This window comes from Pseudopodoces humilis, chromosome 15 (genome assembly GCF_049639895.1).
Source record: "Pseudopodoces humilis isolate 2021_Gansu_Grassland_sample_001 chromosome 15, ASM4963989v1, whole genome shotgun sequence".
Lineage (NCBI taxonomy): Eukaryota > Metazoa > Chordata > Aves > Passeriformes > Paridae > Pseudopodoces > Pseudopodoces humilis.
Window position 1 is genome coordinate 17,265,164 of NC_142214.1, and position 16,277 is coordinate 17,281,440.

The 16,277-nt window shown below is 52.8% G+C and overlaps 1 long non-coding RNA gene across 1 annotated transcript; it reads right to left on the reverse strand.

The window, feature by feature from the left end:
* Positions 1-385: 385 nt before the first annotated feature.
* Positions 386-5,918, reverse strand: LOC148183099 (uncharacterized). Its single transcript, XR_015773900.1, has 3 exons — positions 5,572-5,918; positions 1,964-2,106; positions 386-956 (listed from the first exon to the last, which is right to left on the reverse strand). It is a non-coding gene; the product is annotated as an uncharacterized LOC148183099 (long non-coding RNA).
* Between the last annotated feature and the right edge of the window lie 10,359 nt (positions 5,919-16,277).

Here is a 16,277-nt window from a genome sequence, read left to right on the forward strand (position 1 = left end):
AAGCTTTATCCCTGCAGCTCCCAGGGATGCAGAAACTCTGGACTACCACAGACACACCATGGTCTCTCTGCAAGAGGCTCCTTGCTCTCCTCACTCACCCTGCCCCACAGGCAGCAGGGCTGCTGGAATGGGGTCAGTCCCGTGCCCTCAGGGCCATCCCCACACCCTCTCTGGTCCTATCCCTTTGTTTGCACCTTTTTAAGGCACAGAGCCACAGGCCCTGCACCAGCCATACCCTGCTGTAAGCTCTGGAGAGGCCCCATAAAACTGTGGGGTTTGCTCTTCCTCCCCACTAGAACTTGGCTACTCACAGCTTTTGGGATGAAAAGCCTTGGTTTCATCTCTAAAAGGAAGATCATTTTTTAAGAACTGTTCAGACAAAGTGTGACATAACAGGGTATCTATTTCTTGAACAGAGCTGTTTCCCTGCATTTGTTTGAAGTCTGACCTGATTATTCTTGCAATTGTATTTTTAATGCTCATCAGGTATCCTTGGAGAAAATGGAGAGTCACTTTTTTTAGATCATGCATATGCAATCAGACAAACAAAATATAGCTCACCTGGCCCGTTCTTCCCCTCTACAGCAAAAAACACATCCTCAACCATTGCTCCAGAGAAAGCAACAGCTATTCAGATGGGGCAGAGCACCAATTTCTGACCTGTCTTGGGCACTTCTGGTGCCATCTGTCTTCATTGCAGGGACAAATGCTACCCCCACACTGGAGCAGACAAGAGTAAGTTGTTCCTCTACTCATGACGTGCATACAGTGCCTTCCTCCAGTATTGCTCTCACATTTCTACACATTTAATCCAGCTTTTCAAGGTGCCAAGTTCAGCTCCACGGGTACTTTTAGTCCTGTTTTATACAGTTTAATGATGGTTGCCTGGACCAGACGGAGGCAGGGAGCATCACTCGTGGTTGGCACTTTGCAGCTGTGACCCTGCCAGGAGCGTGCTGTGGAGAGGAGAGGGGCACTCAGTGGATGATGCAGCAGCAGGTCAGTGCTCTGTGGCTGGGCCAGCCCCTCCCTCAAGCAATTCCTGACAGAATTCTCAGTCAGGATGAACCTGGGACATCGGCTCCCACCTGTGAGCACACCCCAAATCCCTCTGCTCCGAGGCTCAGCGTGTGTCACGGCTCCAGTGCACACAGCAAGAGACACAGAGAGCCCCTGACATCAGGAAATGCCCCCTCCTGCAGCTCAGCTCAGCCCCAGCCCTCCATGAGCCCTGGGTGAGGTTTTATTTCCCAACCTGCTCCACCACAACCCAGCATCACCACCCCATTCCTGCCTCAGCACTCCCTTCCTGCTGGGAAAGCTCCAGGCTCAGCAAGAAGGCAGCTCCCCACTCCCCCCTCAGCAGTGAGAGCCACAGAACCCCCCTCCAGAGCCAGCTTAGAGGCAGAAAGTTTGAGCTACAGCAGAGTGCTGCCATAAGCACAAAGCACGGACACAGGCAGTCTCTGCACCTCATCAATCATCAGGAGGGGGCAGAGAACTAGTCACCATTTCATCAGTTAATTACAACTGTTAATCATATTTTCATTAACCTGAAATGAAGCTGCCAGCATTGCCCCTCTTTTCACCCCACGCCCCCAGTCCCATTTCTCAGAGAGCAAATCTCCTGCAGGCAGGACACGCTCTGTCCTTCACCCACCTGACCAGCAATTTCCAGACCCCGTTACCTTGCCTCTTTTCCACATCTCCACACCTTCCTAGGCCTCAGCAGGCACCCCTACTGCCTTTGCCATGCAGGAAATGGGTTTAGCCCCCCTCATACTCTCCCAAACCTGCTCAGGATGGGTTCCTAAGGTCCTGAAAGGTCTGTGCTCTTGACTGTCAGACTTGCTGCCACATTGAGCATGTGGCCACAATAACATGCCCCATTTCCCCCTCGTTTTTAAGACAACCAGGTCCATAAGCCTGGTCCTGTAAAGCATTTTTAGTTCTCCACACACACCTGTAAACAGAGCTGGTGGTGCCAGATATTCCATGGGACGGACAGGAGGGGCAGGAAAACCTTGAGCTGCAGGGCAGAAGGTGACACTGCTCAGTGCCCAGCTCTGCTCCTGCTCCCCCATTAGCCTCCACTCCTGGCTCTCCCTGAGGAGAAAGAGTGTTGATTAGGGTTAATTGAGGACTTTGGATGCTACAGCTTCCCCCAGGGTACAGAGAAACAGTGAGCAGTGTGACATTTGAGGTTCCCTTTGCTGTCACAGCACTGCGCCTCAGCCCTGCCTGAGGGGACAGCTCACCTCTGGGGCGAGGCAGGGAATCAGCATTCCCAGGAATTATCTGCTCTCCTCCCCTGCTCCAGCACTCAGCTCTGGGCCTAGAGACCCCTTTTCCAGGCTGAGGCATCACACCCCTCATGTCTTTGTGTTCTTGGGAAAGCAGGCCCTGAGCAGGGCCATGCCAAGGCTGCCAGGCTCAGGACACCACATCCATGGAGCAGCATTGACCAGAGGCTGGGGAGAGGAAGGACAGGGGAGCAATCCCACATCTTGGTCCTTCCTGCTCATCTTGCTCTGGTTCAGCCCTGGCCAGTTAAGGTCACTCCCATTCTGAGCTGGTGGCCTGAGACAGAGTGGTGACCACTCTGGTCAGGGCCAAGCCCTGCAAGGGGCAGGACAACACTTGTTCAGCCTCCAGAGCTGTCCCAGACTCCTCAGGCAGGGAGGTTGCACCTCTTCCTCCATTTGCTTCATCTCTTCATCCACTCCTCACGTTCCAGAGTGAGATCAACTCTGCCTGCACCACTCCCTGCAGGTCTGGGAGGATGTCAGGGCCAGGGGACGAAGGAGAGCCAGCACCAGAGGCTTCAGGCTCTGCAGTTCCTTCTGCCTCCCTCTCCTCTCTCCCCCATCTCCAGGAGGCTCAGATGTGCTAAGCAGCCTGGAAAGGTGTTAATGGGGAATGGATCACCCTTGCCACCATTGTGATGCACCATGGCACCCAGGACAGAAATGAGATATAAAGTATGTACTTACTCTCCCAGTGTGAAAACTGCTGGGTTAAATATAACCCAGGCTGGCTGGCTCCAGGAGGCGTAGCTGATCTCTTCATTTGATGGCAGAGTGCTTGCCTTGCCAAACAGCCCTCAATTCCCACAGAGCCAGCAATTCCCCCTGTGCTAAATGTGGATTTACATTGCCAGGTAGGATAGAGGTGCATAAATTGCCTTCTTTATACATATAGATATATTTCCTTGTGAAGTGTCACAACCCAGCCTCTCACAAGCCAAGCCTGGCTGTTGTTTTTTGTCCAGTTAGGTTAAATTTGATTAAGCAAAAGTCACACTGGTTTCTGCAGGTGCAGAACTGAATGAAGGAGGTGCAATGAGGGGGTCAAGAAACCTTCAGCACGCCCTGGCAGCCTCAGGGCAGCACAAAGCAAACAAGACACAAGATTGTTACTGGGCTGCCTGTGGCAGCCTTGAGAATTAGCTTCTGCCTTCCAGTGACTTTTAGCCAGATTTTCTCTCCCTTTTGTAACCTGTTGGGCCCCAGACAGAACCTTGGAGTGATGATAAGTTGCATTTTTAGTACACCATCCCCCTGACAGCATGGGCTGCTTGGCATTCACCCCAGACCTTCCACGGGATCATTTGTAATCCCCTGGGCTGGAGGGACAACTCTGGACATCCTCAGCAGCTCCCAGGGAGAGCTGAAACACCGAATGAACACTGCCAGGAGCTACAGAGCTGCTCTCCCAGCCCAGAGCTCCCACACCTGGTGCCCACGGTAGGACACTGCAGCTGCTCACAGCAGCAGGAAGGAGGCTGCACATGCAAAGCCCTCTAAATTCAGAATAAAGCTGGGTTAGTGGGGGAGGAGAGGGGAAGCAAGGCTTGCCTGGAGGATGGCGAAACACTTCTCTGCCAGGAGTGACCTCCAGGATTTGAAGTTAGCCAGGGGGAAAAGGTCACAAACCACACACTTTTAATGGCAGGGATAATTAAGTGCCGCATTTCTGCTGCTTCATCCCATGCCTGTTTGCATAGGATTTTCTGTTTATAAGAGATCCATAAATCAAAATACAACCCTTCTAATAAGCTGGCCTTGCCAAGCACCTCCTCTGCCTTCCTCCAGCTGAAGTTATTGAGCTCATCAACTGAGAAGTGTCAACCAGCTAAAACTTCAGGATACCCTAAATAGAAAATAAAAACTTATTCAAATTATCCCTTCTGCCCTCAAACTCCAAGAGCTCAAACCTTCTTTGAACCCTTATCAAAAGTGAAGCCATTTCTTGTACCAGCCAAGCTGACTGCCAGCAACATAGGAACACACCACTCACCTTAAAAAAGTCAGCATTAATATTTACTAACTGAATGCAGGCTGCAGAACAGCTCTTATCTGTGCTGTTTAATTGTGCCAGCTTTAAGAGCAGCCCAATAAAGGCATGTCAGCAAGGCTTCTTTTTTTAAAGAGGGTGCCAAGGGATCTTGTTGTAAGTGAAGATCTTGGAGAAAAGCGAGGAGATTCATTGCATTAAGTGCACAGTCTAAAAGTGGGTTAGACAGAGCTGCTCTCCCTGGGGGGCTGGCTCTGCAGCCACCTGGGGAGAAGTGGGGAGAAGAAAAACAATCCTCAGCACTGCCCAGTGAATTTAGGATTGTGGCCCTTTGCCAGCCCAGTTCTCCTCCTCAGCAGGGAGCACTGGGTGGGTGGGTGGCACCCTCAGCCCCCTCTGTCCATGGTCACAGCTGAATGAGGACATTCCTCAACTAAAGGCTGCTGCCAAGGAAGCTTTCCCATCTGACCCTTCAGCTGCCACCTCTGGGGTCGCATCTGCACCACCCCTGTGGTCACCCCAAGGTCCCTTCACAGGTTCCCTCTTTGGCTACCTACACCCCACACTCTCACTGCCAGACAATATTTTCTTACTGGCTCCACCCCAGGTTTCCCAAGGCAGAGTCTCACACATCTGGTTCCTTTAATTTTAATTTAAATTTAATTTAAGGCAGGGAGGGACCCCAACAAAGCAATCCCTGGGCTTGTCTGCCCTTGCAGTCTGTGCACCCATTCCTCACACACCCTTCATGTTCCGCTTGCTCCAGTGGGGATATTTGTTCTGGGGTCTTCTCTGGGTTCTCCAGAGCCTCTGGGTGCCTGCCACTCTCCCCACACCCCCATGGCACCACAGCTCCAGCATCACCTGCCCTCCAGCTAATCCAGGTCTGGAGAAACCCCAAAGGGCAGCTTCCAACACATCCCAGCCCATTGGGAAGGCAAGGCCACACAGGGCACTTCCCAGCCCTCTGCTGTCCGTGGTGTTTTTATATCCCTTCATTTTATGGCCCAGCACTGAGGCACAGAGCAGGGCAGGCTGCAGCATCCCAGAGCCTGCAGACTCGCTGCTGGGAGAACTGGGGAGCAGCAGAGGCTGATTAGCCTTGTTTCTCCAGGCTGGAAGAAGAGCTTTGAAGATGCAGGCAACAAAGGGGAAAGTTTCGACTCACCTGAAGCATTTTGCTAAAAATAGCTGCTCTTCCCCCGTCACAAGCTGGCATTAGGCTGCTGTAGTATTTTAAAAGGGAGGTTATAACATGCAGCTTCCCCCTCTTACCTCTCTGAATCTCTGAGCAGCAGCTGCAGCACATGCACACACACATTACAGCACGCTCAGCACCCTGGCAACCAGGCTGCTCTCAAGGCTCATCAAGTATTAGGTCCAGCTCAAAAAACAAAACCCAGCACAGTTGCTATGGGGCAGTAATTGCTCGTGTCCTCTCAACACTTCGCAGAGGAATCACAAAACCCAGCAGCTCACTGCAGAAGGAAGAAGGCTAAAACAAGATGCTGGAGCAAGAAACAATCCCTAATTACAGCAAAGAATGAAAAAAAACAGGCTCTGCAGTGCCTTAGACCCTTAGATCTGTGAGGGCATCTGGTGACACTCAGTGCCTCATCAGAGTCCAGAGACCTCTGCCCCACAGTTCTGCTGCCAGGATTAACCCAGCCCAGCCCTTGAGAGCTCCCACAGGAGGATTTATCAATCAGTAAATATGCTGATTGTGATCTGCAGGTGATTAATTGTAAGTGATTTCACTGCAGTCTGTGGGGTGGCTACAGAGGCTCCCTCCAGTAACACAGGTGGCTGCTGGAGGCTGGCACCTTCCTGTGGTGTCACACGAGAGGGATGCTGGCAGCAGTGCCAAGCTTGCTGCTCCCAGCCCCAGATTTTGTTCCTTCTCAGGCTGGGAGTGCCCATGGTGAACACAGCACTTCGCCAAGATATTCACTGCTTAGAATAATTCCTCAGCAAACACCCCACCTGGAGAGCAAAGCCTTCCTCTCTCATGCTCTGGTTTTGAAACAAGATGTTTTTGCAGGAGGGTTTTAAAGTCATCCAGTCTGCTACAGATCACCAGTGGGAGATGATGTTCGGGCTAATGCTCAACTACATCTCTTAGGGCAAAGGCCAGCGAGAAATACTGCAGGAGAGTGGAGAGGGAGGGAGAGGAATTCCCTGAGCAGAAATTATTTTGAGCACAGCAAGCTGCAGAGCGGTGTGGAGCGAGGCAGAAATTCGGGCGAGAGAGGTGGTTGTGCTGGCAGGACACAAAAGAGCAGAGGAGAGAGGAAGCTCTGAGGATTCCTCTGGGGGGGAAGGAGGTGGGATGCTGCTCAGAGGGGCTGTGTGTGTGTGGAGGATCCCTGTCAGGAGCTGGCTGGGCTCAGCAGAGCTGCTCCCTGCAAAGGGATTCCCTGTGCCGCCCGCGATTGGTGCTGGCACAGTGACGAGCTGGAGCGGATTCCTCTTCCCTGCACATCAACCAGAGCGGGAGGAAAACAGCAGCCCCATCCCCCTGGGCTCCCCTCCAGAGATGGGGGATTCCTCCCTGTGCCATCAGCAGCACCAGGGCACAGCGCTCCCACAAAACCACACCACCTCTCCCCAAGGAAATCCTGGGGGGTTTGTGCCTCTCTGCAAGGTTCAGGGGGAAGGGGGCTGTGCCACTGAGGAAGGGATTCAAAAATTCAGTTCCTAATGAGAGCAAACACATCAGCTGCTGTGACTGAGACCCCCTGAGCCATGGGAGGGTCCTGTCTGTCCCCACTGACGGAGACAGACGGACACCAGCCAGTCTTGCAGAGCAGTTGTGCTCCTGCAAGTGAGGCAGCCCGGGGGATGTGGGAGCTGGGTTGTTCCCACTGACCAACCCCTCCTGCCTTTTCCCCCTCGTGAGAAAAGGACACAAGTATCTCCTCACCCATTCAGATCATGCTCAGCCACGTCTGAGTGAAAATGTTGGAGCCTAAGCCCTGTCTGGAACTCCGGGTGTGTTTTAGTGACAAACACTGCTCTCTGACACAGACCTCCGTGGTGACCTTGGAACACCGCTCCTTTCTTGTCCCTCTAGCCAAGGGAGAGGTCACCTTCACTCCTTCCTTGAGGTGGGATTAGGAGCAGGAGCTGGCTCATGCTCTGCCCAGCTGGGAGGGGTTACAATAGAAATTATATACTGTAAGGGACTCAACTGGGACTTTCTTCCCAGAAGCACCTCTGCTGTCTGCCTTCCTCCTTGGATGAGAGCTGCAGGAGGATGCACGGAGAAGCACCCCCTGCTCTGTGCTGGGAGGATACAGGTGGCCATCTCATCCCCCAGGTGTGGCTGGTTGGGGCAGGGGGGGCCTGGGGATGCACTCAGGGCTGTCACACAGCTGTAACATCCTGGGGAAAAACTCTTTGGGGGTTGGTGTCCTGCTGGTTGAGCCTTTCCAGATGTCACAGGTGACTTTTCCCGTGATCACCTCTCGCTCTAGGCTGGCGAGAGGAGCTGGTGTGCGTGGGGAGGAGCAGCACACAACGGCCTGGTGTGAAGCACAAGGCTCACAGAGCCATTGCAGAGCTGGATGCTGCTGCAGGGAGCCTCGGTGAGCCCTGAAACACAGCCTGGCCTGATCTGCAGGCCTGGCCAGGGAGAAGCCAGAAGCACATTGAAACGTGCCCTTGGCACCGTACCCTGACAAAAAGCAGCAGGATGTTTATCCTGGCACCAGCCAGACCCCTGGGGCACGGTGTGGTGGTCACACTGTCCCAAATCACGTGCAGGAGGGTGACACATGCCTGCCTGCTGCACTGGGGCACAAACTCCTTTGGGTTGGGTTATCCCTGGAGTGGGAACAGGGATTTCTGCAGCTGCCATTTGTGCAGGGAGTCCTAATCTCATCTCCAGCATCCCAGAGACCCCCTGTGGAAACAGTGAAGGTTTTGGCTATGCAGAAAAATCTGCTTTTTTAACCCCTCTGCCTCTTCACTCCTCTTTGCTCCCTAAGGAATACTCTGCCTGAGTTCTAATGGTGAACAAGAGTTACTTAATGCTTGAAAAGCCCTGAATCTTAAACCATCTTAAATATAAAAAAGGTATGTCAGAATTGCCCTCTCCATTCTGCAACGGGAAGGGTGAAGTACTCCAGAGTGTTGATGAGAAATGTGGGAAATCACAGCACAAACAGAGTCTGAGCCTCCTGTTGGAAGCCCAGATCCCTCTCCAGAGCCTGCCTTTGCCTCCACAGGGAGAGATACTGGCAGGAAAGGGGGGACTGCCAGGAACAAAAGCAGTTCAGCCCTCTCTGCCCCGTCCCTGACAGCCGGGCTATGGATGATGCTGTTTTTCTCCCACCACAATAAGGTCGTTATTCAGCTTGGCAGCACAAGGTGGAGTGAGTGAGTGGGGAAGGAGGGAACGAGCGTTTGTGGAGCTGGCATTTTTAAAATCCATCCAACATTTCCCCCGTGTTGCCGATTGCAAACTCCGGCCCGGCGGTCCCCGCTCCAGCATCCCGCGTTGCCATGCCAACAGAGCCCGTGTCGTGAGGGGCCACTCCGCTTTCCTGGGGGCCACGGGCTCCTGCCAGCGGGATGTGCATGTGCCTGGCCGATTCTGACTCCTAACAAGTGCGTTCTTTGGTAATTTCCCCCCAGAACTCCCGGTTCTGGGAGATGATTTACCCCTCTTCAGCGCTTTTAAGATGCCATCAGCAGTGCTTGACTTAATCAGGACATCCTGGCACGAAAAACAGCCTCCTCCTGACCCCTGCACTTCCACTGTGAATTAGACATAATAAAGCAAAGAGCTTTTCCAGTTCCCTTAAAGCCTGGAGAGCTGTGGGTGGCACACCGGAGACAGCAGCCCTGCTCAGGGTGCTGGCTGAGGGCAGGGGAGCAGTGGATTTGCTGCCTGGTGCTGAGGTCACCCCAGGGTGACAATGTGGGGATGTGGCACGGGGCTTGTGCTGGGAGAGAAAGCAGGAACACATCAACCAGCACCCACCTGAGCCTGGGAAAACAGGAATCCCCTCGGATCAGGACTGTCCTGTGCCCTGTGGATGGCTCACAGTGCGAGGAGAGCTTGGGCTGGATCTCCAGAGCTCTCTTGCCACTGGTGTTTCTGTGACTGATGTCTGGGCATCCCCAGTCCAGCTTGGGCTGGATCTCCAGAGCTCTCTTGCCACTGGTGTTTCTGTGACTGATGTCTGGGCATCCCCAATTTGTTGGTTCAGTTTTGCTCTGCGGAGCTGGGCCACCGTCACTGGAAGAATTTTGTTGGTGGTCTGGGGAACACCTTCACATCCAGGAGTGGGAGTGGTGGCCTGGGAAGCAGGCTCAGAAGCTCTTCCTTCTGCTGGGAGGGTGTTGGCTAAGGTGCAGGTTCCCTGGGGACACAGGCATCCAGCTCTGACTTTGCCCCTGGCCCTCATGGTTCTGTCTACAAAGCTCTTTGTCCTCCCCAGCCCTGGAGGAAAAGGCTCCCCTGCTCTGGGGGACAGAGGCTGGAGCGAGGGAGCAGCAGAAACACAGGTCAGCTCACTCCAGCCAGGGTGGTGCTGTGCTGTGGCCTCCTTTAGGGAGGACCAAGATGCAAAAGCCTGAACTGAGCTTGTGCTGGGGAGTTTTTAGGCTTGGCAGTTCTCTTCTCTTGGGACCCCGGGGAGGGCAGCAGGGGGATTTGCTTTTACTGGGTTAAAGAAACGAGCAAAAAGGCACCACTGGTATCTGCAAGCCAGCTCTGAGTAGCTGCTGGCTCTGGAAAACCATGAGCAGCCAAATGTGGAACTCAGATCACGGTGTGACTCTGTGTAGCCACACTGTGCCCATGTTTGAGCCCCTGCTCATCTCCTACAGCCTTTTGGGATGCAGATGAGGGCCAGAAACACCAAAGCAAGCAAAGAAAAAGGAGGTGGTTCCATGAACTGGGAGTTTAGGGTGTGCTGGGTCCCAGCCCAGCCCTGAGGTCCCAGACCCTACCTGCAAGCCCCTGCCTGCACATCCCCCAGGAAAGCTGGGCATTCCTGCTTTCCATTCATGAAGGAAGCTGCCTTTCCCTCCCAGAGGAGGTTTGAACCAAGCAGCTTTGCAGGATGCTTTGCACTTCTCCTTCCAGCTGCTTTGCTCTCTCACCTCCCTGCTGTTTCCTTGGAAAAGTTAATTTCCCCTATGGACATTCTTTGGATGGAAACATTCCCCCTCAGTGGATTTGGTGAGCACAGAAAACATCAGTTTTGAGCCTGAACAGAAATAATTAGAAGCACCTTTTGGTGAGGAAGAGATGAGCAGGAACTGAGAAATCTTGCACCCCTATATCCATACCTGGGGTCACTCTGTGTATGAGATTTCTCACACTGCTTCCTTTCTCTTTCGCTCTTTGTCTCTCTTTGTTTCTCTTTCTGTCTCTAAAGGTGAAGGAAATTAAGATTAGGTGTGGCCTGGATTTATGGCAACAGCTTCCCAAAATCTCCTGTTCCAGCCTCAACTCACTCTCTACCACCTTCTGCAGCAGCTGGCACCAGCAAAAAGCAAATGTAACATGTTACTGAAGTGTTATGTCTCTTTATGCACTCACTTCAGGCTGGTGCTAGCTGCAGCAGGAGGTGTTGGGTGGCGGAAAATCAGATGTTTCAGCTATTACTTCAATTCTAGATAGCTCTGCCTGAGAAAAGGCAGTGCAGTGAGAGGGACAGCAGCCTGCCACAGGGATGGCTGGGAGAGGATTCTCAGGGAACACGCTGTAACCCTCCTCTGGCCACATTTTGGAGTATTACTCTTGGGGAAAAAAAAGTGCTTTTCCTTGGGAAGCTGAGGCAAGGACAGCCATGGTCAGCAGTGCAGCTGGCACAGAGTCAGTGTGACCAGTGCACGTCCTGGGCTCCAGCTGCTTCACCCTGCACCAGCTCCCAGGAATTCTGCCTCCCCTGCTGCTCTCAGCTGCTGTGCTGAGCTTTAATATTTAAAGAGAGAGCAAGAGGATTAATTTTCTCAGAAAACATGGTACAAAGTGGAGATGTTCTACGGAGAGAGAATGATTTTTTCCCCCTCCATACTCATGATAGAAAATTGTAATGGGCTTTGTTCTGATGAGTGTTGCAGTACTTCTCAGGGTAAATTTAGTATTGCCTCCTATTATAAATGACAAGAAAGGTACAGCTAAAAACAAAACTTTATCCTGACATTTCAGAAACAGCTGTACTCAGATAAAGTATTATTGCTTGTCTTTTCAAATTGGGATAAATTAACTGCTGGGTTTGGAATTTCCTGCCGGGTCAAAGTCCTGTTACAGCACTTTTATACTCAGACTGGGTGAAAGGCCACCAAAATGGAAAGTACTGAAGTAAAAGTTTTCATTATTAAGAGTCTAGAGCTGAGAACAGGGAAATCACAGCCCATCATAACCCTACCACTCCCTCACCATGTGAGTGTGAACCAAATACCTTGTTTTATGTGTCTCAGAGGAAACCTGGATGAATTCCTCCTCCTGAGGACACCGTGGCATGGTGTGGGTAGGCTAAAACAGCAAAAGGGGAAGCCAGAGGGTGGCTGAAGGGATGGGGATGTCATTTTTTGCAATGTGCTCTGTGCAGGGGCAGTGCTGGGGTCAGGGGAGCAGTGTGGAGGGCTGAGCTCAGCCTCCATCCTGACCCAGTGATGAAAACGGGCTGAAATGTGAGCAGAGAGAGCTGGGGAAACCTCACATGTGGGACAAAACAGCTCTTCAGTAAATTTCTTGGGAGTGTCTGGCAGGAGGTCCCCTCTGCTCTGGGTGCAAATGCAAGGACACAAATACAGGGAGACATGTGGCTTTGAGAGGGATTTTGAAGACCAAAAGCATTTGGTATGGATGGAAATAATTTGCTTTCCTTGTCATCTTCCTCCTTTCCCTTTCCCTTTCCCTTTCCCTTTCCCTTTCCCTTTCCCTTTCCCTTTCCCTTTCCCTTTCCCTTTCCCTTTCCCTTTCCCTTTCCCTTTCCCTTTCCCTTTCCCTTTCCCTTTCCCTTTCCTTTCCTTTCTTTTCCTTTCCTTTCCTTTCCTTTCCTTTCCTTCTCTCTCTTTCTCTCTCTCACTTTCTCTCCCTCTCTCTCTCTCTCCAAACAGCTAAAGGTGGAGGAAATTAGGATTAGACTCACAACCTCTGTGCTGACCATGCCTGAGCCCTTAGCCCAAGTGTCCCTCAAATCATTTTAAGTGGGAGTGGAGCCCTCCCAGGGATTTCTCTGGGAGCTGGTGCCATTCCCAGTGTCACCCTGTGGAGGATCACTGCTCAGAGCAGTTCCCTCAGCCCAAATCACTGTAATCAGCTTCAAAACTTGTCTGAGGTTGTGAGGGCAGCAGGACTCTGGGTCTCCCTCAGAGGTGAGGAATCACTTCAGGTGCTCAAAGGAAAATTGCATTTTCCTGTGGTTCCTTTGTCAAAGCTGGGACACAGCTGAGCAGAGACAGCAGCTGTCCCTGGGAGGTGACAGCCAGGAGCCTTTGCAGCTCCTTGAGTGGCCAGATGTCTTCTCTGGGATCTCCTTTCCCTTTCCACTCCCTGACTTCTCTCTTCCTCCCTACCCTCAGTTAGACTTCTATCTCTCTCTTGGTTCTCTGCCCGTTTTTGTGACTGTGTCCTCTCTCCAAGTGCCTGTTCCCTCTGCTCCCTGCACAGGCCCGGGCAGCCACCGTGGCTGGAGCTGCTGCTCCCCAGCCTGGAGAAGACCTGCCCTGTGCTCCATCACTCTCGGCCTGTTGCCAGGCAACGCAGCATCACATGGATTTCACTCCCAAGCTCCCAAACAAACTGCAGACACAGGGGGTTTTTCTCCTGCTCTTCCAGAGACGGACCTCACCTGCATCTCTGGCCAGTCTGAGGGGTCTCCAGTGGTCACTGGCTTTGCTGCAGCTCCTCGCTTTGCCTCCCCATCTGCCAGTTTGGCACCTGGGAAGTCACACACTGAGTTTTCTTGGAAGGCAGTGGCTCCCTCTGGCCACAGCCCCACTTGGAGTGGTGGGAAACCCTGGTACGATCCTTGTCTCCCACAGGGAATTGCTTAACACTGTCCCACCCTCAGACTGCACAGGGCAGTGGAATTACACAGGAGTTTTGTTTTCACAACTCCAAACGCTGAAATGGCTCCAGAAGTTGAGGCACAGCCCAAGATTGCTTGTTGTCAGCAGGATGATGGACTGTCAGATCTATCTCAGGAGCAGGACACACATCTCACTGTCTCCCAACCCAGAATGTACAAATGGCCTTTCATGACAGCCATATAACACTCCTGAGAGCTAATTTTGGCACAATTATCACCCTTTTTGGGTCATAAAAGTCACTCAGCACTCAGCCACCTGTTTAGAGCTGTCAGCCAAAGCCTCCTGCAGCCACTGCAGTGGTTTAGCACCAGGGAAAAGCACACATCAGTTATCCCACGTGAAATGCTGAGCCAAGGAGGGCACACATCATGTTCCCGGTGGGAATGTGTTGAAATGCCCTGTCCCAGGCAGGAGGAGTGCTAGAGGAAGGAAGCACACCTCTCCCAAAGCAGGATAGGCCTTCAGAATGCACATTTTGCATCTGTCCTCCTGCATTTCCACACAAAAAGCTGGACTCGAGTGTCTCCATCACAGAAAGAAGCCTGCTGGTTGGCTTAGGTCAAAACTGAGGGAGAGCAAATTTGGGGAGTCAGAAAGTTCCCAGCTGGGAATGGGGCACTACCAGTGGAGACCAGAACATGTTAAAGGGATCCTGATCTGCTCCAGAGAAGCAACTGAGCAGAGCAGCTCCCTGGCATGGGGTGAAAGGTGTGGACTGACAGCTTAGGGGATCCTCTTGTGCCCTTTATTGGAAACTTTCAGGCTCCATTAGCTCTCTGAAATGCCTCTGCTCCAATGCACACGGCATGGGGGATAAACAAGAAGATTTAGAGATCTCTGTGTGGTCACAGAGCCATAATCTCATCACAGTTACAGGTCAAGGGGAACAGCAGAGGGGCTGGAGGCCTGGAGAAAAGCCAAGTCACTCCAGTGCTCAAAAAGGGCACGAAGGAGGACCCAGGGAAGTTCAGACCAGTCAGCCTGGGCTCCATCCCTGGAAAGGTTACGGAACAGCTCATCCTGAATGTCATCTCCACGCATGTGGAGGAAAAGAAGGTTACCAGGAGTCGCCAGCATGGGCTCAGCAAGGGGAAATCACACTGGAGGAATGTGATGGACTTTGGGGATGGAATGAGTGCCAGGGGAGGGGAGGGGAGGGGAGAGCAGTGGCTCCTGTCTGCCCTGGCTTCAGCAGAGTCCTTGACACTGTCCCGTAACATCCTCGTGGTGAGGCCAGGGAGATGGAGAAGCTGCGATTGGACAGTGGGTTGAGAAGTGGCCGAGTGGCAGAGCTCAGAGGGTTCTGATGGTGGCACAGAGTCCAGCTGGAGCCTGTAACTGGTGCTGCTCCCCAGGGGTCACTGCTGGACCCAGTCCTGTTCAACTTAATCAGCCATGACCTGGAGCAAGGGGCATTGCCTGTGGACACACCACGAGCTTGGTCACGGGATAAACACAGAGGAGGACAGCAGGAGACCTGGGCTTGACCCCCTGAGGCTGAATGGAGTGCAGGTGTCCCCACGGACACCTTGTCACCTTTGCTGTGTCCTTGCTGTGCAGGTGGTGGATGCTGCAGGGCTCTTGGTGGCACCTGCTCCGGGAACACATTGTCCCTGCAGCCAGCAGGGACCAGCAGCTGGGGTTCTCAGCTCCTCATTCCTCCTGGGTGCTGCTGCTGAGCCCTACAACAGGAGAGCTGCGGGGCCAGAGGGAGGAAAAGGAGATAAAACCGTCCACACCTCCATGTGGTGGTCAGGAGCAGACTTTTTTACCTAGGTCCTTGTCATCCATCCCACTGCTGCTTCCAGATGTTTTTGTTATAGCTCTGTGACTCAGACCAGGAGCTTTGACTCAGAAGAGGCCTCCTCTGCTGGCACAGGTGGGAAGGAACATCCCCAGGAGCAAGAAGTGCAGCACCCTTTGAAATGGGAAGGCCTAATGTGGGACATGGGCCCAGCCCCCAGTGTCAGAACAGATCCCATCACTAACAGTAATGAGCAGGGAGGCATTTTTTGGCACTTCTTAACTGTCTGCAGGGGCTGAAGGGACTTTTCCTTGCCATGTGCCCTTCACCCTGCCAGTCAGGAATGCTGGTCCCAAGGGGCATCGCTGCTCCTCCTGAGCACCATCATGGAAATGCAAAGATAAAATCAACCAGGGCACCTACAGACAGATACAGAGTCACAGCTTTGGGGCTCTGCATCCCTCAACAGGCGCACAGGGATGGATTCACACCTCCCCTGGCACCACAGCTCTGCTGGGGATGTGTGTCAGCCCCAGGCTGCCCTGCAGAGCTGCCTCACCCATCACCCGCCTCAGGTGGGGCTGGAGCAGGGTGTCCTTGTGCCACAGGCTCAGGACATTGTCACCGTCACCCTGCAGGGTGTCTGTGCATGGCAGGGGGAGGCTGTGGCATTGGGACTGATGTTCTTTCCTTGTAGACATGAGAGCTAAACCTCAACAGCCACAGCCACCAACAGCCACAGTCATCAACAGCCACAGCCATCAACAACCACAGTCATCAACAGCCACAGTCATCAACAGCCATCAACAGCCATCAACAGCTACAGCCATCAACCACAGCCATCAACAACCACAGTCATCAACAGCCATCAATAGCCATCAACAACCACAGCCATCAACAACCACAGCCATCAACAGCCATCAACAGCCACCAACAGCCACAGCCATTAACCACAGCCATCAACAACCACAGCCATCAACAGCCATCAACAGCCATCAACAGCCATCAACAGCCACAGCCATCAAACAACCACAGCCATCAACCACAGCCATCAACAGCCATCAACAGCCAACAGCCACCAACAGCCACAGCCACCAACAGCACTTCTGCACTCTCCTAACCAGAGGACCTTTGCTTGCCAGACCATTTCTCAAGTGAAGGAAAGCCCAGACTAAACGCT